Here is a 24,532-nt window from a genome sequence, read left to right as displayed (position 1 = left end):
GTGGTGTGGATACTGAACTTCTGTAGCCTGTAAGCAGTTGTCAATAAACATGTTTATTCTCTCAGCAGCCACAATGTAGACATTCAGAGTTTCATTTCAGAACAGTTCTATTTATTTATTTTAATTTATTTTAGTCAGGGAAAACGGGCCAAGATGTCAGTTATGGCAAGCTGACAAAGAACCAGTTGGGCCAAGGTGTGTGAAGACAAGGAACTGATGTATGCCAGCCTGACTAGACAGGAAATGATTTCAGCCTTAGTCGCAGCTCAGACCAGCAACCAGGAGGACAATCAGTTTGGTGAAGGAGATTTGCAACCCTCAGAAACAGAACAGTTCACTTTTTCCTCAGAGGACTTAGAAATCCATCTGGAGTTACAGAGACATTTGGAATTAGAATCAGCAGAGATACTGTGGCATTTGGAGGCTGAAGAAAGGGAGAAACAGATGGAATCAGAATCAGCAGAGAGACTGAGGTGTTTGGAGGCTGAAGAAAATGAGAAGCAGCTTCAACATGATAGGGAGATGCTGACACTTCTTGGGGGTCATGGAGGTAATGGGGAAGGGAATAACTAAACCCTAGTAGCAACAAAGGTGAGTAAATTTCTTCCACAATTTACAAGGGGTGGTAATTTTGATAGTTTTATTCATATATTCAAAAGGGCATGTAAACAGTATAATGTTGACCAAGGGCCCTGAGTACAACTCCTGACCCATTTACTCCATCGTAAATCTGTAACTGCTGTTTCTAAGTTGTCTGATATTGGTGGTTTAAACAATGAAAAAGTAAAGACTTGTTTACTTGAATGTTTTAAGTGAACACCTGAAGCTTACAGAAAAAAAGGTTTGTGAGCACAGACACAAGGCAGATGAAAGTGTGTGTGATTATACTGCTGAGTTAAGCACTTATTTTCATAGGTGGTGAGTGGGTGTCAGGTCACCACTTTTGAAGGGCCAGCAGACATTTTGGTGAGGGAACAAGCCCTTACCACTTTGCCTGAAGACATGAGACTCTAGATGGCCAAGAATGTGACTCTGCAGATGAGCTGGAGAATAAATTACTAAGCAAGCAGGGCATCACTGCACAGGAAGGGGATACCTAGTGCTGCACAAGAATATAAGGGAACCAATGGTGGGCAGCTGAAAACCACCTCCTCAGAGTCCACCAGCAACAGGGGAAGCCACTAGTTCAGGTACATAGCCAGGATCAAGGGTTAAATGTTGTAAATGTAACCATTGGGACCATGTATCACATACATGTCCATGCAGGCAAGTTAGGGAATAAAAGGTGGGGGAGCCAGCAAGTGGGAATAACAGTATGGCAGTAGTAAGTGCCTGGAGACAACAGAATTACCAAACTATCACAAGAGGTTATATCCTATCTTAGTAGATGGAAAACAGGCCACTGCTAAGAGAGACACTGTCTCTGACATAACCACTGTGAAGCCTGCAGTGGTTAAGGAGAAGCAGTACTTGCTTGGGCAGTCCACTCCAGTCAGAGCTTTAGGACGGACTCCATTCCAAATGTCTTTGGCCACGGTTCACCTTGACTGGAAGGGTGGAAAAGGAAGCAAGCAAGTCAGTGTGTTTGAGGATATCCTGCAAATGTCTTGATAGGGAATGATTTTGATAATACAGTACCTTGTATGCATGCAGTTGCATGCAATCAGGTTTGGAGACAGGCACTTGGGTCTGGTAGCTCTGATAGCCTGGAGGAGACCCAGACAGACACCACACCTGAAGCTAGGGCTGGTGAGGTGGCTATTTCAAGAAGGGAGTTACCCTATAGCAGTGAACCTGAAGGTGAGCCACAGCTGCTAGTAGGTACTGATGTTCCCTTGGACAGACTGACTGCAAGGGCAGAGGTGAGTGGTAGTACCCAGGCTGTCATTGAGGCACCACTGTCACAGGATACCAGACGTCCTGTGGAAGGGAAGCTGGGAAGAGTCAGAACAACACAGCTGAGACAGGCTCAGTTCTCAGACCCTACACTAAGAGGCTTGAGGGAGATAGCTAGGGAGGCACCTGATTCTCAAGGAAAAGGGGAGTCTGTACACTGGAATAAAGGGTTACTGTACAGACAGTGGACCACCTCATGGAGGGCTAGAGGGCGAGGTAATACAGCAGCTGGTAGTGCCCAGAGCCTACCATCTGGCACTTCTAGCCATAGCCCATGTCATTCCTTTTGCAGGTCATATGGGCATAAAGCATACCAATATATGTATGATGCAGAACTTTTAATTGTCTGGGATTGCAAGGGATGTAACAGGATACTGTGTGAGCAGGGCCAACAAGTATACAAGGCAGAAGACAAGGTCAAAGCTCCTTTAATGCCTTTGCCCGTGATTCAGGAGCCATTTCAGAGGGTAGCTATGGATATTGTGGGGCCTCTGAGTACCCAAGTTCAACAGGGAGGAAGTATTGCCTAGTCGTAGTTGATTAAGTTACCAGATACCCTGAGGCAGTGGCTCTGTCCTCAATCAAGGCAGAGAAGGTGGCAAACGTTTTGCTATAGATTTTCAGCAGAGTAGATTTCTCGAGACAAATACTGACTGACAGATGTGCCAATTTTATGTCAGACCTGCTGGCTTGTCTGTGGAAGCACTGTGGGGTGAAGCACCCAAACATCACCCCTACCATCCCCAGACTAATGGTCTTGTGGAGAGGTTAAACTCTACACAAAAAGCATACTACAGGCATTTGCAGACAAGTTTAAGAAAGAGAGAATGGGACAAATATTTGCCTCATCTGCTGTCTGCATACAGAGAGATATCTTAGGAATCCAGAAGTCTTTCACCCTTTGAGTTGCTGTATGGACATAGGGTGAGAGAGCCTTAAGATTTCATTTGTGATGAGTGGGAGAGTGAGTGTGAATCCCACAAGTAGTCTGGTGTGGCATATGTCCTAAACGTCAGGACAAGGCTTAGGGAGCTCATGAGCTTCACCCAAGAGAACTTGGCAGGAGCCCAACAGCAGAAAAAGGTCTGGTACGTCAGGAATGCTTGAGCCAGAGAGTATGCTGTGGTTCAGCAGGTTATGGTTCTCATTCCTGTCAGACACAATAAGCTGCAGACAGCCTGGGTGGGACCCTTCAAAGTGTTAATAAAGGTCAGTGATGTTAACTACATGGTAGAATTTCTAGGCAGGAGGCAGGGGCACAAAATGTACCATGTTAACATTATGAAACCTTATCATGATAGGGAGGCTCTGGTGCTAAGAATCTGCAGTAGGAGGCAGGAGGAGTCTGAGGGGGATCTATGGTTACAGCGTGCTAGCCAGCAAAATCCCAAGTTACTATGGTGGAGCCTAGGGTTGCAGGCATATGATATGACAGTGCAGCACTGTAGTAGGGTCAGCAATGCCAAGGCAGATGGGATCTCAAGACAGGGTATGGGATAATCTATTCCCAGACAGGCTCATTCCTCTCAAGCAGCATTTCTCAAGGGTCACTTGAAAAACCAACTTGAATCTTCAAAGACGGGAGAGATGTAGTGATAGAAGGTACTGCCAGCCATGCCAGAAAAAGTAGGGCTGTGGATGTGTAACATATGCCAGCAGAGATAGATGGAATTTAGTAAAGAATTATATGTCATTTGTGTATCAAACTGATTTGCGCAGATGCTTGTGTTTAAAAATGTATTTGTAAAGTTGCTTGTGTTAAAATGTATCAACAGTGTGCCCTGCTGGAAAGTAAAGAAATGTACATGTATTATTGTAACTGAATTAAATGTAAATGTTTTGAGACAAGATAGTAGAAGATAAGAGGTTAATCTCAAACATCAAAAACAGTAAGAAAATTAAACTACAGGCCCTAGGCCATAAAGATGTTATCTCACAGTTTTGAATGAAGCCAGAGGTGCAATGTCTGTAAGAAGTATGGCATTGTAGCTCTGTAGTAGGAGTAAAAGTGTTAAAATGGTTTTATGACTTTCAACAGCTGCACCAGATCTGAACAATGCTCTTGTGTGTGTATTATTGGCATGTAGGTGCTAAAATCCTGGCAGCTTCTAATGTTGGTGACAGCACTGGAACCAGAAGTTAGATGACCAGATGTATGTGATGTCATTCTGTACAGAAATAATATTTTAATATTACAGGAGACTGAAGTCTCTTAGTAGTCTGTTCTTGGAATCTGACAAAGGAGGTAGACCACCCACCCACATCATCTTGCCTTACACTAGTAAGTGACCAGGGATAGTAATTCTCTAAATCAGTTAGGAAAATATAGTGAGAATAGTTAAGTATTATATTTTTGGAATTGTTTGACTCTTTCTATCTATGTTATTTTCAATATTTCCTGTGACTGAAACTCTGGTGTTTACTGTAAATAGATATTTAGTCTTTTCATATTTTTTTATTATTTATTATTAAATACAGTTAAACTCCTCATTGCGGCTGGTCTTTTTACATACATATTTAAGTTTTGAGAGTATTTGCATATATTTATTTGGTGATAACTCTGGCCATTCTAAAAGCCTTGCTTCTGGTCAAACTAGTATTTGTATTAATACTGATTTCCCTCAGTGTAATTGGGTACTCTTGCTTTGTAGTGCCAAGTGGCAGTGATAACTACTTTATGGTCTGGGCAGAAGGAGGCATAGCTAGTCAACCTATGTCAGCTTTTCCCAGGTGTGTGTGTGTGTGTGTGTGTGTGTGTGTGTGTGTGTGTGTGTGTGTGTATGCATCAGTTACTTGGAACAGTGACATAAATCACTGGTTTCATAGAGAGTGTGGTGGAGGACTTGGCTTGGGCACCCGGCTGAGGACTTATCTCTGAAGATGTGCCAGTGGGGAGTCTTAATGAGGACCTGGAGGGAGACAGACAGAGAAATCCAGATCACAAACTGACTGTGTTTTCTGTGTGCTGTTAAGGGAAACTGTGCTTGATGCAGAGAGGTCTGCATCTGGAAATACTGAGTGTAGCCATTTGTATTCCAAGTGAACGTCCCTCTCCAGTGTCTGTGGTGAGGATTGAGGCTCATTGATTACTGGCCCAGACTAGGCACATCACACAGTCCATCTGAATAGCTACTTAAAGCTTTTTCTATTTTTCCAGCCTTTTATTATTTGAGTTAATATACTCCTTCAATGTTTCATTTATTTTAATCACTTCTGTGTACATTTGATTTATTTCCCTCTAAATTACTGGAAGCTATCTCTTGTACCAAAGTTAGGGCTTAGACTGCTTTTTGGCCTAAGAGCTGCAGGATTCTTCAAGGTCAGTGTTTTCTCTTCATCTTTTTAGTGTATTTTCTTCCAGGTTGTCTAAATTTCTTCTTTACTGGCATCTAGTCAGTCTACTTACTAGCCAGTAACTGAATTTTACTCAATGTGCCAGAATTACTAGCTTTTACTTCTCAGTTTTTTTTTCACACTAGGAAAGCTACAATTAAGTTGTTGATCAGTGTGCAGCCATCTTGGTAGCTCAAGACATGTAATATGTTGACCAAAACCTAGCAACACTGTTGACCACAAACTATAAATTGTATCAGAGCATCTAAAATGTAGCTCACCTCATTTAAAATTATATGATTTGAATGGGATGTCATCTACAATTTCATTATTACCAAGTTCACTAACTTCTTGTAACATCTAAACCACATTCCTATAATAAATAATGAAGTATCCTAAGCAGTCCTTTAAAATACGCTTTGTTTTTACAAAACAATTAGATCACATGTATAACACTTTATTAATGGAATTAAGAATCCTGGTAACGTATTCAAAATTATGATCCCATTATACTTGCCTTTAAAACGACTAACTTCAGAACTTGAAAAGAACTGCACTCAAGAGGCATCCTTATTTGATCACCCTTAACAACACTACATGTTGCCTGACATACCCATTTATCATTAATCTGATAAAAGGAAGCCTGCATGAATGCCCTTTATTCAGTCTGAAAAAGTCAACCCAAAATAATAAATATAATCTCATAATGACTACTGTGTAGTATTTCAGTATTACCTTTCTTAATATCAATTGCCCATAGTCATTTAGATATGTTTTGTGAATATTACCTCAATCATCCATAACATATTTTGCACAGAACTGATAGCTACTCCATAAATTCTCTAGAAACTTTATTCATTTGTTATTCTCATTTACAAGACTTTTGCTACTAAACTGAAATCATAATTGGTTACGGAAATTTATCTCCAAATTTCTATATAGTCTTTGTCTTTCTTCTTATATATAAAACAAACTGCTCTCTCATATAAAACAAACATAGGTTCATAGGTAGGTACTAGGCTATCTGCCCGAAGGCATTTACAAGCCTAGCTGGAATGTGTTGGCTTTCGCCACCCCCTTAGATTACTTCCCTGTGCCTCTGTCCAGCAGAGCCATTGAAGTGATCCCTGGGGTAAACTTTCTGTTTCCCATCCACTCATCAAGGTTTCTCTTGAAGAGGTTTAGTGAGGAGCTCTGCCTAATGTAGATAGGAATCTTGTTCCAGAGCATTGGAAGTCTCTGGGACAGGAATCTATCCCTCCAGCACATCCTATTTATTGTTGTGGTAAGGTTTAGATCCCTGGAGCGTTGGCTCGTGGGGATATGGTTTTCTTTAGGTGGAGCATGCCCATCAGTTCTGAGTTGGACATGGCCTTGTATGTCACCTCTGAGTAGGCGGTATGCAACGAGTACAGCTGGAGTTTCTTCAGTCAAGCTGCATAGGGCATCTGCTTGAGACCAGTGATCCTCTTGGTGAGGTACTTCTGTGGCCTTTCCAGTTGTTGCAGGTGTCTTGTAAGGTACATCCCAAATGGGGAAATAGTACTCTATGATGGGTCTGATGAGTGATGCATAGAGGGGCCCAATGACTTCTTTCGATCTGGATGCAAACCCTTTTGTGATTAGGTGGGCCACATAGAAGGATTTTCTAACCACTTTGGAAATGTGATTATCAAAGGAGAGGTTACTATCTAGTTGGTTCCCCAGATCCCTTATTACTTCTTCCATATTTAAGGGGCTACCACCTATGTGATAGTTTGTGGGTACTTTGTTTCTTCCAAAGGGGATGACTATGCATCTTTTGGCATTTAGCTTGAGGCCATGGTTTTGACATCAGGTATCTGCCTCAGTGAGACCCTTTTGGAGCATGTCTGTGTCAGCCAGAGAGTCAATTATAGCCCCTAGTTTGCAGTCGTCTGCGAACTTGGTCAGCCATAGTCCTCCTGTGCTTGTCTGTACCTTTGAGACGTAAATGCCGAACAGGAGGGGTCCTAGGACTGAGCCCTGGGGAACGCCACTTGTAACCAGTTTAGAGTCGGACCTAGCTCCCACAACTCTTACCATGTGGGTTCTGTCTGAGCCAGCTGGCAACCCATCTCGTGACGTAGGGGTTTATGTTCAGGCTGGTGACCTTGTCTATAATACCTGAGTGGGGAATGGTGTCAAAGGCCTTTGCAAGGTCTAGGTAGGGTGTTTGGACCACCTTTCCCTTGTCTATAGCCTTGGTAACTGTCTCAATGAAGTCCACTAGGTTTAGGAGGCATGATCTGCCCTTAACAAAGCCGAACTGGGTAGGGTCCAGAGTTTGGAGGTTCCCAATGTCTCTGTTAATGAGATCCATGATGATGCACTCCATAGCTTTGCAGACCAAGCTAGTCAGGCTTATAGGGCAATAGTTCCTGGGGTGTGTTGTGGCTCCACCTTTGTGAAGCGGAATAACTGTTGCTGTGCACCAATCTGTGGGCACATAGCCTGTGGAGAGACTGAGTTTAAACAGTGTGTTTAGGTGAGGAGTTAGTTCATCTTTGAGCTCGTGTAGGACGCAGACTGGGACAACATCCGGTCCCACTGATGCTGTGTTTTTGGCTTTGGCGAGGGCTGTTTTAACCTGATTGTCTGTGATTTCAGGGGATCTACATTCTTCTGGTATAGTTATGGGCCCTTTTGGGGGTGAGGGGGGGGTGAAGTTTGCACTGAACCTGTCTGCCAGGATGTTGGCTATAATGGTCGGTTCAGTGTATTTTGTGCCATTCTGCACTAACTCCGAGAAGATCTGAGAATTGCCACTTAGATTCTTGACATAGCTAAAGAATGCCTTGTGGTTATCTTTGGAGTCCATGGCAATTTTTCTTTCGAAGCTAGCCTTGGATGATTTTGTAAGGGAATGCAGTTTCTTGCTGATACTGATCAGGGATGTCTTCCCTTCTTGGGATTTTACTCTTTTCTATACTAGTTTTCTCCTTCTATTGTATAGCTTGTTTATAGCAGGGGTCCACCAGACTGGTTTCCTTTTCTTGGAGGAGTGAGTTTTGGTTTTGGTTGGGATAACATGAGCCATGCATTTTTGTAGGTGCCCGTAGAGTTCATTAGTAAAGGATTTTGCAGCTTGGACAGCGTTATCCTTTAGCATGGGGGCTTTGAAACTTCCCACCTCGGTCTTAAGTAACGTGAAGTTTGCTTTTGAAAAGTTTTTCATGGTGGCTTCTTTGACCGGGTGTGGTGGCGGAATGTGGATATCCAGAGTGATAAGTTTATGGTCAGATCTAACCAACGAGGGGTTGACGTCCAGTGTGGAACACCGGTCACCCATGTTAGTGATGACCAGGTCTAATATGTTGTCACCTCTGGTGGGGGTGTTGACCAGTTGATCCAGGGTTTGCATTGAGTTTATAAATTCAAGGAAATGTTGGCCAAGGGAGTTTGTACTTGAGTAGTTCTCCCAGTTAATGTTTGGGTAATTGAAATCACCTAATATCAGGGTGTTTGGTAGGACCTTTATGTTTCCCAGTGTTTCCAGAAATGCGGAGTGGGGGTCCTGGGACATGGTGGGTGATCTTTAGCAACTATAATTTGAATAGCAGTTTTGCCCATTGTTAGTTGCACGTGGATGATCTTTGAAGCATCGTGCTGTGCCACTAACCTGGAGGTGTGGGTATCCTTGATGAATATGGATACTCCCCCACCTTTTGTATTTCGGTCCGGGTTTTGTGGCCGAAATATATGGTATGAGTTGTAGCCTGGTACTGCTGGAGTGCTCTCTGGAGCTTTAAACCAGGTTTCTGTTATTGCACATATATCAATTTTCTGCATACTGAACAGTGCCTCGAGTGCATGCATTTTGAGGTTTATTCTTCTGGCATTGAGTAGCATTACCCTCAGTTTTTTGTTACTTGTGCTATTTATGGTGGTGGGTTTGTCTTTTGAGCCTTGTCTAAAAAAGGCACTACAGGGGTGGCAAGAGCCTTGGTCAGTATTCGAAAGCCTAAGGGTGACAGGTGCAAGCCATCTCCAGCGAAGCAGCGTGGCTTGTCAAGCATGTCATCCCAGGCTGACAGACACTGGATCCCCTGTAAATGACACCAGAAGCTTATTCAATTGTTGAAATTGATCATTTTTTCTCTATACCATGGTATCATTCTTGGTGAAGGCAGAATGCTACTCAGGGTCAGGGTCATACCAGCCTGGGCTACGTGATCAGAGAGCTCCTCCATATCTCTTTTCATGTAGTCCAGGGAGGTATGGCTCAGGTTATTAACACCAACATGGACAATGACAGAGTCATATTTGTACTTGCTCTGGAGTGACCTGAGTGCTTGTGTTATGTGGCGGATCCTGGCACCCAACAGGCAGCTAACAGTAACCTTCTCCTTGTTCAGTCTAGTGAGTGGGACGTCAGTGTGCCTGACTATAGAGTCACCCATTACTAGTGTGTTGGATATGTTATTTTGCCTTAAGGGCTGTGACTGCGTGGCACACTGGTTTTGTAAAGTATGTGTTTCATGATTTGTGTTGGGGGGTGGAGGTTGCTTGGATGTCTGCTTTGGAGGTCTCTGTTGCCTTTGCAGATTTTTATTTAGAGCCTCCGAGTATGTTTTTGTGTATTTATGTGTGTTTTATGCTGGTGCTGGTTTCATAGGTCTATGTGAGACTGGTGGTGTGATGCAAGTAATTCCCTTCTCCTCTTGACTGCCTGTTCCAGTCTTGGGTTGAGAGAGCTTAGCCTCCAGTTTGGCTGTATAACTGCATCTCTCGCATGTATTAGTGTTTGGTGGAAGGAGGAGAGGGTTGTCTGTGTACATGAGACAATTGTAACATTGCCTGAAAATGCCCAGATTCACCAGTTGGACCGGAGAGTACACCTGAAACTACCCTTTGAACATGCCTGGATAGGTACTGTGAATTGTTTTACTGATTGGCTGGTAAGGTTGAATAGATAGCCTTGTCCTTCTCTACAGTATAGGGGGGTCTAGTGCTAAGGTTTATTAGTGCTTGCAATGAGTTTTGAGCAAGTGCCGGGATGAGAAGTGAATGGTTTGAGTGCTTAAGTTGAAAGTTTGTCTAGTTCCAAGGGAAAAATTGAAGAGTAGACTTTGTGGAGCCGGGAATACTTATACCCTAGCTAACCGGCACGCAAAACTACGCTAATGCGGGTTTTATAGCAGGGAAATGAAAGAGATAGAAATTAGCCCAAAATGGCCAATAAACTACTAATTTCTGGGCTGAAACCACTCCTCCAGGGACAGATAGGTTGCTAAAAGCTCCGTCTCTCACAGTGAACAAAGAAACTTCCTTCTATCCAAGTAAGGTATGGGCAAACACAAAAACTTGTAACACAGCCCTGAATTCAGCACTAACCTGAAAACTGGACTATACTAGCTTAGAAAGGCGGGAAAACAAGTATACATTTTTTTTTTCTTTTCTTTCAGAAAATAAAGTAGATACATTAAAAAAAACACTTTAAATGCACAGAAATGGCTATCACACTTGAGTGTGTAGCCTACAACAGTTAAACAGGTAATTTAAACACAAAAACAACTTTGTTAAAGTGCAAGCAGTAAAATAAGTACAATATGCAGCTGAAACAAGCTTTTTAAATCAAAGAAACTGTAGAAAATTGGCGTTTAGGCAGAATTAGCTAAAGGCAGTAAGAAAATGCAGAAACATGATTCTTAGTCACTCCAATTTCTCTCTTTCCCTCTCTGTTGCTGTAGAACTCTGCAGGGCACCAGGCTGGAGCTTGCTGAGCTGGATACTAGCGCAAAAAACTTGCAAATGTGGGTTTTATAGCAGGGAAATGAAAGAGATAGAAATTAGCCCAAAATGGTCAATAAACTACTGGCTTTAACTTCCTAAAATATTATATATTAATGAATATATTTAACTGTCAGTTCTTCAAAGTGTTGTGGTATGCATAAGCAAAGTAACCCTGGCCTGGAGAACTGTTACCACCAACTTCTTTTTGATCCACTGATAACTTTTTCAGTAGTATTTTATTTCTAAACGTTTACCTAATAGATAGAGGCCTGCTTAGTGACATGAAACATTTTGCATAAAAACTCTTCTATGTAATATCACAGGTCACTATTTCTCTTCCATTGTCTGTCATCTTCTCTGATCAAAGTAATTACATCCAGCTCTTCCCAAATGCCTGTAAATATAAAGAAGCTACCACTTCTTTAATTCTTCTCAAACCACAGACCTATTTTTATAACATCCTTTCATCTTTTTAGTTTTTCTTTCATCCAGGTGTCCAAGAATCATATCCAGTAAGAAACATTTCATTGTATCAAATCAATCCATATACATTGTTTCTTTTTTCATCCATTTCCTCTGTTGATATCCATGTTATTATTTTATGTCTCACTGCCCACCAGTCTAACTAGTTACTACAAAAATACACCAATCCCATATGGTCCTTCAACATTCTAGCCAGGTACCTACCAAAGAATTTTGTTTTGTAGGCCTCATATTCGCTTGAAAACGGCTAAGTCTTACCTTTTCCATGACTGCTTTCTCCAATAGGATATTTATGTTCTGAACATTGTATCTCTTTCAACACAATATTGACCTATTTCACTCTCAGTCTTACAAGTCCCTCAGCTACCAAAATCTATCCCTTTACTCAGTGTCTTATATACTTTTATTCTGAGATCTCGATCTTGCTTACCACATCATTAAAAATCTCACTGTCCTGAAGCTCCTGCTTCACTGCAAATATAACGTCTCCATCAATACTAGAACCAGGGGAATCTTTACCAATAGATTCACTAAAAATGGAGGAGGAACAGGTTTATAACCCAGAACCTTCCAAACTTCTGGAATACATTTCCCCCTGCACATAAAACAGCATGACACACTATTTTCTTTTCAACATAAACTAAATGAGTGGATGGGTATCCACTAATTTACTACAGGATTCACCAGTATGGACCTCCTAGAGAAAGGAAGCACTGGCTAGGGGAGGGTACTGGGATGGGGAGACTGGTCATGAGACTCAGTGGCCTTGGAATATCTATGAATATATAAACCTATTAGAACAAGCTATGAAGTCAAGCCTTGTGGCTAAACTCTTCATGTGATACATGGTAAAGAAGTTCCCAATATATACAAATTATTTTGAGTAATAATGTACTTTATTACACCCGCGGTGGTGGTGCTGCGGTAGCGTTGTCACCTCACAGTAAGTCGCTGTCTGAGTCGATTCTCATCTAGAGCGTCTTCTGCATGGAGACATGCGTGAATGGGCATACCTTCGTTGAAGGTTGTGCATCAGGGCTGGTAACTTGGCATGTAAAAATCAACTACCAATCATTAGCGGACCGGAGTTCTGCTGTGGCGACCCCTAACCGGGAAAAGCTGAAAGACACAACATTTTGAGTAATAATGTACTTAAATACTCTAACATCCTTTTCATCTTTAATTCATGTCTTTCTTTTACCATTCATACTAATTTTACAATTAAAATCTCTTACTCATAGACCAAGTCACAGTCATAACTAATATAACAGAGCTTCCCAAAATTCAGCCTTAGAGATAATGTAAGTAGAGCGTTACTTGTCACAATTCTCCATTTGTTACATCCACTAATGAAATCTATACAAAAACGCTTGCACTTTACCACTTGCATGAGCTGAAGTAATGTGTAGAAGATTTTATAGTACCAGTTCCTTAACTCTCCTAATTGTCTACAGTCCAAAATATATTGTACTGAATACAATCTCAATTCTTGATTTCACAATGTAATCAATTTTCTTAATTATCTTTTTTCCTGCTCACCTACTGACCATCAAATATTCCCCATCACAGAGGCAAAAGCCATATGAAGGGGCCATCACCCCATCATCCATGGTGCCACACAGGTTGTTAGTGCCCTTACAAGTATCCCAACAATGAGCATGCTACTGATATGGCCTTATCCATTTTTCTGGATGGGGACATGCAGCTGCAGTATGCTCTTCCTGTGCAACTACACACTTCTGGGCAAATGCAAATGAAGGCTGTTGGATTCAAATATCATGCCAGCTGATTATTCAGAGAGGAGGCGAATAGATCTACTTGAGGAACTCTCCATGAATGGATGAAATGTTGGAAGAACCCCTGACCTAGTTTCCATTCATGAGGGTCTGCCCTTGTCCTGCTCAGCTTGGCTGCCACACAATTTTGCTCTGGCAGAATGTAAGATACCTCTAGAATGAGACTGTACTGTGAATCTACATCCCAAGCTAACATGGCTAGTCTGCAAAGGGGGATATGACTTGACCCCTTTGATTGTTGATGTACCACATGACTGTTGTATTGTCTGTAACAATATGAAGAGGTCCCAGGACTAAAGATGATTCAGAGAGTTAAGTACCTTGATAAGGACAAGCTTTATATTAATGTACTTGTGTCTGTCTTTGGTGTCCCACACACCATGCACTTTTATCCCACCTGAAACTGCTCCCCAGTAAAGTCAATACATCTACAGTGACTGACTGCTGTGGAGCAGGGAGGGTGAAGGGGAGACCTGGGTTTAGTAAAATTTGCTGTATCCACCAAGTGATTTTTCTTCTGACAAACCCCATCACTGGAATTTGAAAAGACAAAAATGTTGATACTGAGACCAAAGAGAATTCAGATAGCATTGCATCTTTCTCATGTGGGGTTTTGCCAGGGGATCACGACACTCATAGATGCCATGAGACCCAAAATCCTGAGGTATTCCCTTGCAGTGACTGAAATTTGAGTGGAAAATCTAAGAAATAAATCTAGACATAGATTTTTTTTTTCTTGTTGAAGTACAGCTTTTTGAACTGAGGTGTCTAGTGAATACCCCAGGAATGCAATCATGAGTGAATGAGTGAGAAAAAAAGACTTTTGAATGTTCGTTTGGAATTCCAGCTTGTGCAAGAGATCTCTCACCTAAGTGAGAGATTCCTGACAATTTGAAAAAGACTCTGCAAAGAAAAGCAAGTTGCTCTAATATGGAAAAATGTGGATACCCTGTATGAGCTATAAATGGAGCTAGACACTTTGTAAACACTTTTGATGCAGTGGAGAGTCCAAAGGGTAAGGCAGAGAACTGATATGTGATTAAGCTGGGAATACTTTTGTTTGTTGAAATTTCATTACTTCGAAAAAGAAAAGTGGAAGACCACTTACGTGAAAGTGCACTTAAACGAAAGTGCACTTTTGTGAATAACAGTTCAATGAACTGCTAAGAAACTCTGCTGCGCCAAAGCAGACTACAGTGGGGAAAAGGGAATTTACTTGTTTCCTCACTGTAGTGCAATCTCGGAATTAGTATATTTAAGTAGTGGGGGTGTGGTGGGCGAAGCCCTCCAATTGGGGGTGCAGGGGGGCTTGCCCCCCTGCAAAACACTGTTTTTTGGGATTTTATCGGTTCGTTGAAATATTTGCAAAAGTGCACTCTCGTTTAAGTGCACTTTCACGTAAGTGGTCCTGTACTTTTTCGAAATAATGAAATTTCGACAAAGAAAAGTCGAGCCGATTAAGTTACACAAAACCTAAAGAAATTTCTGAAGTCTCGATGAATAGGAATGTGATGATAAGTATCTTTTATTTCTAGTGTTAACAGGAAACTTGAATTAGGAAGAACAGGTAACAGGTTGTTAAGTGACATTATTTTGAACTTGGGCACTATCACAAACATGTTTAGGAAAGGAAGATCCACAACTGTTCTCCAAGCATTTTAGCATTTTCTTTCTTTGGCACTAAATAGATTCTTGAACAAAAACCTTTCCCAACCTGGGAAGAAGGAACTGGATCCATCAGTCCCAGGGATAGCATGTGCTAAAAAAACAGGGGAAACTAAAAGACTCTGGACTGGTGGATGAGGAATTACCCTCCGAAAAGGTGGAATTTATTCCCATTGCCATCTATAACCTTGATGAGTAATTTTCAGAACCCATTTATCTGAAACTATTTTTTGTCAAAGAGAAAACTCTTGATTTAGACTTTTTGGAAGTAAAAAGGTACTGTCAGGGTGGGAGGGAGGATTCAGGTTTTTTAAACAGTCATTCTGACTTATTGGACTGTCCTTGGTTATGGGGGAGGCGTCCTGAATTCTTTTTGGAACCTCTCTGCCATTTCTAATTAAAACAAAAGATATATGTACTTACCATAACCTGCATCTGTGTTGTCTGCTTTCGTCCTTCTCCACTGACAGGTCTCAGATCTGTCTGCAGGTCCGGCCTCGGCCACCTTGAAGGACTTAGGCTCCATAGCTCAAACTACGCTCCTTAGTCATAATACTCTCTTCTCCCGAATTACCTCAGCTCGAGTTTGCCCTCTAGTCCGCTACCCAGTATGTGACAAAGGATACCAAAACATTACCATATTTAAAAAAAATTTTCATATTAACTATAGCATAAAGCTAGAGAAGGAAAAAAAGGAGGAGACTGGAGCTCATGCAGCAAGACTGACAGGAAAATCCCACTGGGAGGTTGAGGAAGGATGAAAACATACAACACAAATGTACAATTACGGTAATATGCAGTCCTCAGAAACAGGGCCGTTCACCTTTTCCTCAGAGGACTTAAAAATCCATCTGGAGTTAAAGAGACTTGAACAGGAGGCTGAAGGAAAGGAGAAGCAGTGTCAGCATGAACTAGAGGCCAGATGTTTGGAGACTGAGGAGAAACTATGATGTTTAGAAAGCATTGCAAATGAGAGACTATAGCATTTGGAGTTTGAAGACAATGACAAACTGAGGTGTTTTGAGGAAGAAGAAAAGGAGAAACAGCGACACCATGAGAGGGAGATGCTGACTCTTCATCAGGGCCATTCAGGTAACGGGGAAGGGAATAACCGTACCCCAGAAGAAATAAAGGTCAGTAAATTTCTTCCACAATTTGCAGGGAGTGATGAATTTGATAGTTTACTCATATATTTGAAGGAATATGTTTAACAGTATAATGTTAACCAAGAGCTCTGGATACAGTTCCTGATCCCCTTACTCCATGGTAAAGCTGTAACTGCTGTTTCTAAATAGTCTGATAATTATTGTTTAAACTATAATAGAATAAAACAGTGTTTATTAAACTATTATAAGCTAATACCTGAAGCTTACAGAAAAATGTTTCATGAGCATAAAAGCAAAGTAGATGAAATAGTATGTGATTATATTGCTGAGTTAAACATTTATTTTTATAGGTGAGTGAGTGGGGGTCAGGTCAGCCCTTTTGAAAGACTGGCATACTTTTTAGTGAGTGAACAAGCCCTTAGTACTTTGCCTGAGGACATGAGAATCTGGTTGGCAGACTGGGAGTGTAAGTCTGCTGATGAACTGGGGAGAAAAGGGGATCTCTACTTGGCAAGCAGAGCATCACTGCACAAGAAGGGGATATCCAGTGCTGCACACGGATATAAGGTAACTCATGGTGTCACCCCAACAGAGTCTACCAGTAACAGGGGAAGCCACTAGTTCAGGTACACAGCCAGGATCAGGGGCTAGATGTTATAAATGTAACCACAGGGGCCATGTAGCATACAAATGTCCACTGAAGCAGGTTGGGGAACATAAGGTGAGGGAGCCAGCAAGTGGGAATAACAGTGTGCCAGTAGTAAGGGGTCTGGAGACAACAGGGGTACCAAACTATTACTGGAGTTTGTTTCCTATCTTAATGGATGGAAGACAGGCCACTGCTAAGAGAGACACAGCCACAGGCATAACCATTGTGAAGCCTGCAGTGGTTAAAGAGGAGCAGTACTTGCTTGGGCAGTCCACTCCAATCAGAGCTTTAGGAGGGATCCCATTACAAAAACCTTTAGCCAGATTTCACCTTGACTGGGAGGGTGGAAAAGGAAGCAAGTAAGTAACTGTGTTTGAGGATATTCCTGCAGATGTCTTGATAGGGAATAATTTTGATACTGCAGTACCTTGTGTGCATGCAGTTACATGCAGTCAGGCTTGGCGATATGTGACTGTCTCTCTTTACCCCAAGCTAGTAATCAAAGAGCCCCAATCCTCACCACTGACACTGGTGAGAGACAGTCACTAAAAACAGGAATGAATTTACACAGTATTTTAAATGCAGCTCTCTGCATCAAACATAATTTCCCCCAAGACCACACAGGGGAACACATTCCACTGGGACTGGACTCTCTGTCTCTCCAGATCACATACAAGTCTCACTTTGGAGCAATGTGTCCCAGTTCCAAGTAGCTCACCCACCCACACCTGGTTATTTGAATTTCTCACACACACACACACACACACACACACACACACACACACACACACACACACACACACACACACACACACACACACACACACACACACACACACACACACACACACACACACACACACACACACACACACACACACACACACACACACACAACTGGGAAAGGCTGGTACAGATTTACTAGCTGTACCCCTTCTGCTCAATCTATAAGGTAACCTTGCTGCCACTGTCAGGCTCTTACAAGGGTATCCAATTATACTGAGTATAATCACTACTAACATACTAGAGTATAACTAAAGCAACCAAGCTTTTCGGAGTGGCCAAGGCATCACTAAAATATGCACACGTACTCCCAAGACATTAAAAGTATTCTCTAAAAGACCAGCCGCAATGAAAGGTATAAACATATTTAATAATAAATAATAAAATTGAAAACATGAGAATACTAAATGTTTCAATCACAGGAGAAATAAAAATAACACAGTTGGACAGATTCAAACAGAAGCAGAAAAACACTGCTAAACTATCTCACTCTATTTCCTGACTGTCTAAAGAATAACTGTTCCCTAGCTAACTTAATACAGCAAGGCAAGATAGGATGCTGAAATGCTTACTTCCACAAGGCAAGGTAATGAGCTTCCAACTAACTGAACTGAACTCAGCTAACTAACTCAACTGTGATAACTGTCATAGATTTTTATATCAGGTTCCAAAGAAAAGAAAACAAGCTGCTGTGTGAGTTCCATCCTCTCAGTGCCGGTTATAGAATGACATCCCATCTGTTCACCTGACTCTGGTACAATACACATTTAGAGCTTTGCTACTACGATCTTTCATAATAATAATTTCAAAAACTTCTACTCTTCCCTTCCAGAATTCTTTGTTTAAACATATACATTTAATCAGATATAATAACACTGTTGATACATTTTTAACACAAGCATCTGTACAAGTTAGTGTGATAATCAAATGACACAATTATTTACAAAACTCCAGCTAACTATGGTGGAACATGTTACACATGTACTGCCTTATTCACCCTGGCACAGATGGTAATACCTTACACTGTCACAGTCAAAGGATACCAAACCATTAACATATTTAAAATAAAATGTATACTAACTATAGCATAAAGGTAGAGAAGAAAAAGAAGGAGGCTGGAGCTCATGCATCAAGACTGACAGGAAATAACCCCTACGGACAGATCCCCTTCATTCGATCGAAATTTCAAAACAGCAAACCTCTGATCATCAAAGACCACAGGATTGAAGTTTTGAAATATCAAACTTTTTAAAAAAAAATCTAAAATGTGAAAACTTCTTATTTCACATTTTTGAATGGGGGGCAGGCCCCCCTGCACCCCCACACCCCCTGCTACTTAAATATACCTACTCTGAGATCGCACTACATGAACAGAACAGTAAAGTTCCCATTCCGCACTGTATTATGATCACCATTCACAAGGTTCGATACTTCAAAACTTTGATCCTCTGGTCTTTGATGATCAGAGGTTTGATGTTTTGAAATTTTGATCAAATTAAGGGAATCCCTCAGGACACACTAGGAGTTTATTTAAAAAAAAAGGAAGGGAGTTGGACAGTGGGAGGCTCATAAAGGATGAAAACATGCAACACAGATGCAGAACTTTTATATCTGATGTTGTCTTTTTTGTCTGTTACTCAGTTGATTGGACAGAGTCCCCTACTACAGAAATACTGTGTGGTCCTAATGGAAGGATATTCCAGAGTACAGTGCAGCCAAATGCTGCCCTATTCCAGGATAAAATGTCCAATTTGTAATCAGCTATAAAGGTATGATTATTGAATTATGTGGCAGATGCACAAATGCCATTTACAGATGTTCTGGACAATAAAGCAGTTGAAATGGCCATAGATCTGATGGAATGATCTTAGGTGGTTTGGGTAATAGCCATCCTTGAGTCTTATAGACAATAGAAATACAATCATTGAGCCATTTAGCTAAGGTTACTTTAGATATTGCTTTTCTCAATTTAGCTTTGTAAAAGGAAACAGACAATTGGTCTGATTTTCTCAAATCTTTAGTTCTGTGAAAATGGAATCTATGTTGTCTATGAACATATAACAGGTGCAGCATGCATTCTCCCTTGTTATAAAAATTCATAAAGAAAGAGCTGAGTTGTCCAATGAAAAGGCTCTGAGAGGAAGGGACAACTCCAAAAATATAGCATTGACCCCAAACACCCAGATCCAGCCTCAATGATACTGCTCCGAGATTCTTCTGGGTCCAACAAGAGTTAGAGCCATCTGGGTCAGAGAAAGTGTTGGATTTGAAGGCTAAGCATTCAGATCTGACACAGACAAGCTTGGACGTCTCAGGTCCATAGGCTCTGAAACTAGTAGACAGATCGGAGTAGGAGTCAAAGGCTAGGGTTGTACTGGAGGTAGGCCCATGGATAGAATGGGAGACAGAGACAAAATAACTCCCGCCTGGGTTCTGATAAACTTTCTCATCATCCTATCCACATCTGCTTCTGTTACATTTCTAAATGACCTAAGGGATGAAGAGGTCAAGGGTGAATGGGATACCCTTTGAGGTTGAGTTTTTGTTTCCTAGCGTGGTGCTTTTTAACATAAAGTTTTTGTTTCCTAGCGTGGTGCTTTTTCCATGTTTTATTTTTTATTTTTTATCTATTTCTAAATAAGCCCATCTCTTCAGTATATCCCGTCTGTGGCATTTAGTCGGGATATTCTCATGGCTTGTCCTTTAATTATATTGTTAAAAATGTATTGTGGATGCATACTTTGTCTATGGAGTATTGCATTTTTATAACATTTCTTCCTATGAACCCCTGTGTTGATATAGGTATCCATTACCCTTTCAACATACACATCTAAGTACACCTTATTTTTCAGATACTATAACAACTATGAAGAATCCCAGTAATGAAAATCAGGGATTACGAATACCTATGTTTTATACAATAGATAATCAAGACGTTAAGAAAATTATTCAACATCACTGGCGTATTTTAACTATAGATGATGATATAAGGAAAATAGTAGGGTCAGAACCAAGGTATCTGTTTAAGAGCAAACCAAATCTCAGAATGTTATTATGTCATCAAACAAGAGACTTTAGAGCAAATGGTTATAAAGGAACTACATCATGTGGAAGTTGTAGATATTGTCCTTATATAGATGAGAGTCCTGAGTTTATACATCCAGATACAGGAAGTAAGTATTATTTCAAAGTGACAGCTGTTTGTAATACTATGCACGTAGTATGCCTAGCTATCTGTCAGGAGTGTCTATCTTTCTATGTAGGCAAAACTGATCGAAAATTTCAAAATAGGATCAGAGAACATCTATATGCCATAAGAATCAACTATGAAAACAACGCGTTAGCGAAACATGTGCACATGGAAGGTCAAGACCATACTTTTAAATTTAAGGTGATAGATGTGTATATACCTAGGATACAGGAAGGAAATATCAGAAATGCTACAGAAAGCAAAGAGGTCAATTCGATTATCAGACTTAGAGCAGACAAAGACAGAGGGCTGAATGAGAGAGCAACAATTAAACCAATTCTTAAGAACAGAAGGGTAACTGTTAAAAAGAAGCAATAAGCCCCATTAGTCCAAGCCTTACTATTCTCGATGCGTTATTCATTAGAATCATTAGATTTAGCGCACAGTTACTGCAGATCCATATATCAGTTCATGGTATACAGATATATACCTATGTGTATGACCCTGGACTGTTCATCCAGTTACCTCGTGCCTTTATATATAGATACTCAGAAACTCAGTTTTACTTGGTATAATTTGGCATTCCTTAATTAGTGGTTCACTTAGAATTTATTTTATGTGGTTTCAACACAGTATGTATTTGTAGGTCATTACCTCTTATTTTTCTCCCTTGAGCAGACTATGTTATGTCTATTAGATTATTAGGTCCCAATACATTTTTGTATTGATGTATTGGCATATATCATTTCGATGAATGCAAATATATGTTTATGTTCTTAGTAGCACCATTCCAATAAGCCTCAGACTTTTTATGATAATATTTATTTAGCATGCCAAACAACTAATTAACATAGTATTAGTTATATACGAGCATGATTTTTATGAGATTCTATCATGCTAGTTTATTAGGTTAACCAGTTTCAGCAAACGATACAAAGCTGAATAGTATGTCTAAAAGTTTTCTGGTTAACTAAATTTTGAATGAATATGTTCAGTATATTCATATTAATATCTATGTTTATTTTTTGTGAACATTATATGTATGCTGAGAATGAGATATATATATAATCTTTGTAAGTTACACTGCAACATTGTATAAATGATAGTTGTGAATTATGCATTGTGAAGTACATGCTTAGTATGTGTCAAGTATGACCTTAGAGTTACTCATGTAAGAGATATAAGAAAATATATTGAAGCAAGATTCTGCATTTTCGCACACTATACATACACCCTTTGTATTATTTCCAGCATACAGACAGTTAGTAGTGTAATTTTAGTGTGTGTACAGACACATCTACGTTTATAAATGGAGAGCACACTTTTCATGAAATATTGATTTTAATGTTCGATGTGTGCATACCAAATGGTAGGCAATTTTTTTTTTTTGACAACGCTGTTAATTCAGTTGCAATAGAGTCTAGTCGCTTCTGTTTGGTTCACACTAAACGCATAGCACGTTGCAAAAATCTGATTAATACAATTTCATAATATACAGTTATTATTTTTTGGTTTATGCCAGACGCACATGTTTGATTTTTTATATATTCTTACAAGTATATGCATTAAAGTAAGTTGCTTTTGTTTTGTTTATAGCAACTAAATGCGTAACGATGGTTTTAAATATCTGATTAATATAAATAATATATAGTTATTATTTTCTTCGTTCTATGTCAGATGTTTATGTCTGATTGTTTATATTTTTACTAGTATTTGCATTAAAGTAATAGATAGGGAAGAACTAGTTAAACGAACATCATAACATTTATAAATTCATTACATCAATAGAGATGCTTTTATTTTTAAAACTTGTAGAAGCTAGAAATGTATAAGAGCTATATATTATATTTATATGCCATCGTTTTACAGTTTTTTAAGGCATGAACTTGGTTTAGCATACGTATTACAGCTTGAATTTTGTGATTTTAATAGTGATAAATGATGTATGTCTTTTTAAATAAGTCAACAGTTTAATAGAAGCACAGTCATATGATTAGTATAAAGGAAATGTTTGTTTGGCGGGAAGTTTTTTAAAGATCTGAAGAAGCTTTGGTGAAAGCGCTTACCTGTGTACACAATAAATGAACTTTATTTGTTTTACTAAGACTGGATTATCATTGTGAGTCGTTTGGTTGCCTCTCCCTGTTCAACGCATTTGGAATATTAATAATAAAGACAAGTGCAAATACCAACAATGGTAATAGAAATATGGAGTAACTAGGGAAATGATTTTTTCTGAGCTATGATACAAAATCAGAATTGCCTAGATATAGTAAGGCCTTGCTGATTCTAATTATGATGAATGCCAAAAAAAAGCAATTTCTAGAAAATGGAAATCAAATTCTAAACCAACTTAACTAGAAGTAGCGAACATACTAACAGAGATAAAATAACTGGAACCGGGATCTTTAGAAAAGGAGAGGAGCAAATTACATAGGAAAAGTGGGAAATGTGGGATCAAAACATGCAGAGGAGGAACAAGGTTTAAAAGTAGACAAGATTTGAATGAGAATCGTAACGATGACTTGATATGTTAAAAGGGATGAATAATGTCTGCAACTACAATTGTGTCAGCACAATTTGGAATGTATAATGTTTGCAACTGAGATTGTGTTGCTATGGTTTATTTTCATTTATATAAATGTAACATTGCCTATGTCATACATGATAATGTAATAAAGATGTTTCTTGTTTTAAAAAAAAAACTATGGTATTAGAAATACCTTTAAAGGTATACAATAGTGAAAGAAATACAGACAATGGTACTAAAAGTAGTACTAAACAGGTGACAAGAAGGCAATAATGGGGCACAAGGCCTGATAACTACAAGTGGAGATAAAGAGATAAGGAAAATAGTAGAAATTTAAAACTTTAAATCGTTTTTAGCAAAAAATGTGGGGGGGGGGGTGAAGAAAGAGAAAAACAGGCGACCAAGATAAATAGAAATGTACTTATCTAACCCATGATCCACTCAAGGTAACAGTGATCACATCCAATCAATGAAGTGGCAAATGAGATCTGGGGTAATTCAGGAAAATACAGAATTCTGGGTAAGGGGGAGTAGCTCGAGCTGCACAGCCTAAGTCTATCGAAGCGGCCAAGGCTGGATCTGAGACCCATCAGTTTAAGAACAGATGAAAAAGACATCAAATCATTTATTTACCAGCATTTTGTTGAGGTGGTTTATTTATTTATTTATTGCCAAAATTGGATGAGAGGTTACAGAATGCCTTAGAACATTTGAGAAAGGAGTGCTGAAAAATCATATCAGATTCCCTGTATCAACTTACCTATTTCATAACACATTTTGATATCCTCTGCAGCAGAGGAATCAAAAAATAAATCTCTACCCTAAGGAAAATTCAAAATTTCATTTTTCACATCATCTGGAAGGTTCTAAGAACTCAGCGAGGCAAATCTCCTCAAAACAGTGCCAGTGGCCATATCCCTGAAAGAAGTATCAATTGAGTCAAAAACATACACTGTATACAACAAGTAGTTACTAGAACAAGAGAAGAAATTAAATTATTTAAAGCAGATTTTTCCTCACAATTAGAAACTGCAGGCAAAACATTCCTCATAATTTCATAGTTAGAGTAAACTGTGACATAGGAGCCTGACTATTCAAAATTCTGAAACTCAAAGTTGCAAAATAATATGCTTTTTTCCCATACTTATCAATGGTCAGAAAGAGTAGGATTGGAATAAACTAAATCTTAAGCAGCAGTAAGAGTAACTAAAGCTATAGCTGTTGGGTCAGGTTTGGTAACAGTGAGGAACTTTAGACATACTATCTGCCTTTATATGGGTAGCTTGCTGACTGCCAGGAAAAATGCAGGCAATGACACATACATCCTCCAAAGGTGACAGAACTGGG

The 24,532-nt window shown here is 39.8% G+C and overlaps 1 protein-coding gene across 2 annotated transcripts in view; it reads right to left on the bottom strand.

Annotated features, from left to right (window-relative positions):
* The window catches only part of LOC122799896 (E3 ubiquitin-protein ligase RNF14-like), a 692,373-nt gene that overhangs the window by 441,897 nt on the left and 225,944 nt on the right, over positions 1-24,532 (bottom strand). The gene's annotated exons all lie outside the window — the stretch shown is intronic.

The sequence above is a fragment of the Protopterus annectens genome, chromosome 4.part0 (assembly GCF_019279795.1).
Source record: "Protopterus annectens isolate FY-2018-M chromosome 4.part0, PAN1.0, whole genome shotgun sequence".
Lineage (NCBI taxonomy): Eukaryota > Metazoa > Chordata > Ceratodontiformes > Protopteridae > Protopterus > Protopterus annectens.
This window is presented reverse-complemented; position numbering and strand designations above follow the sequence as displayed.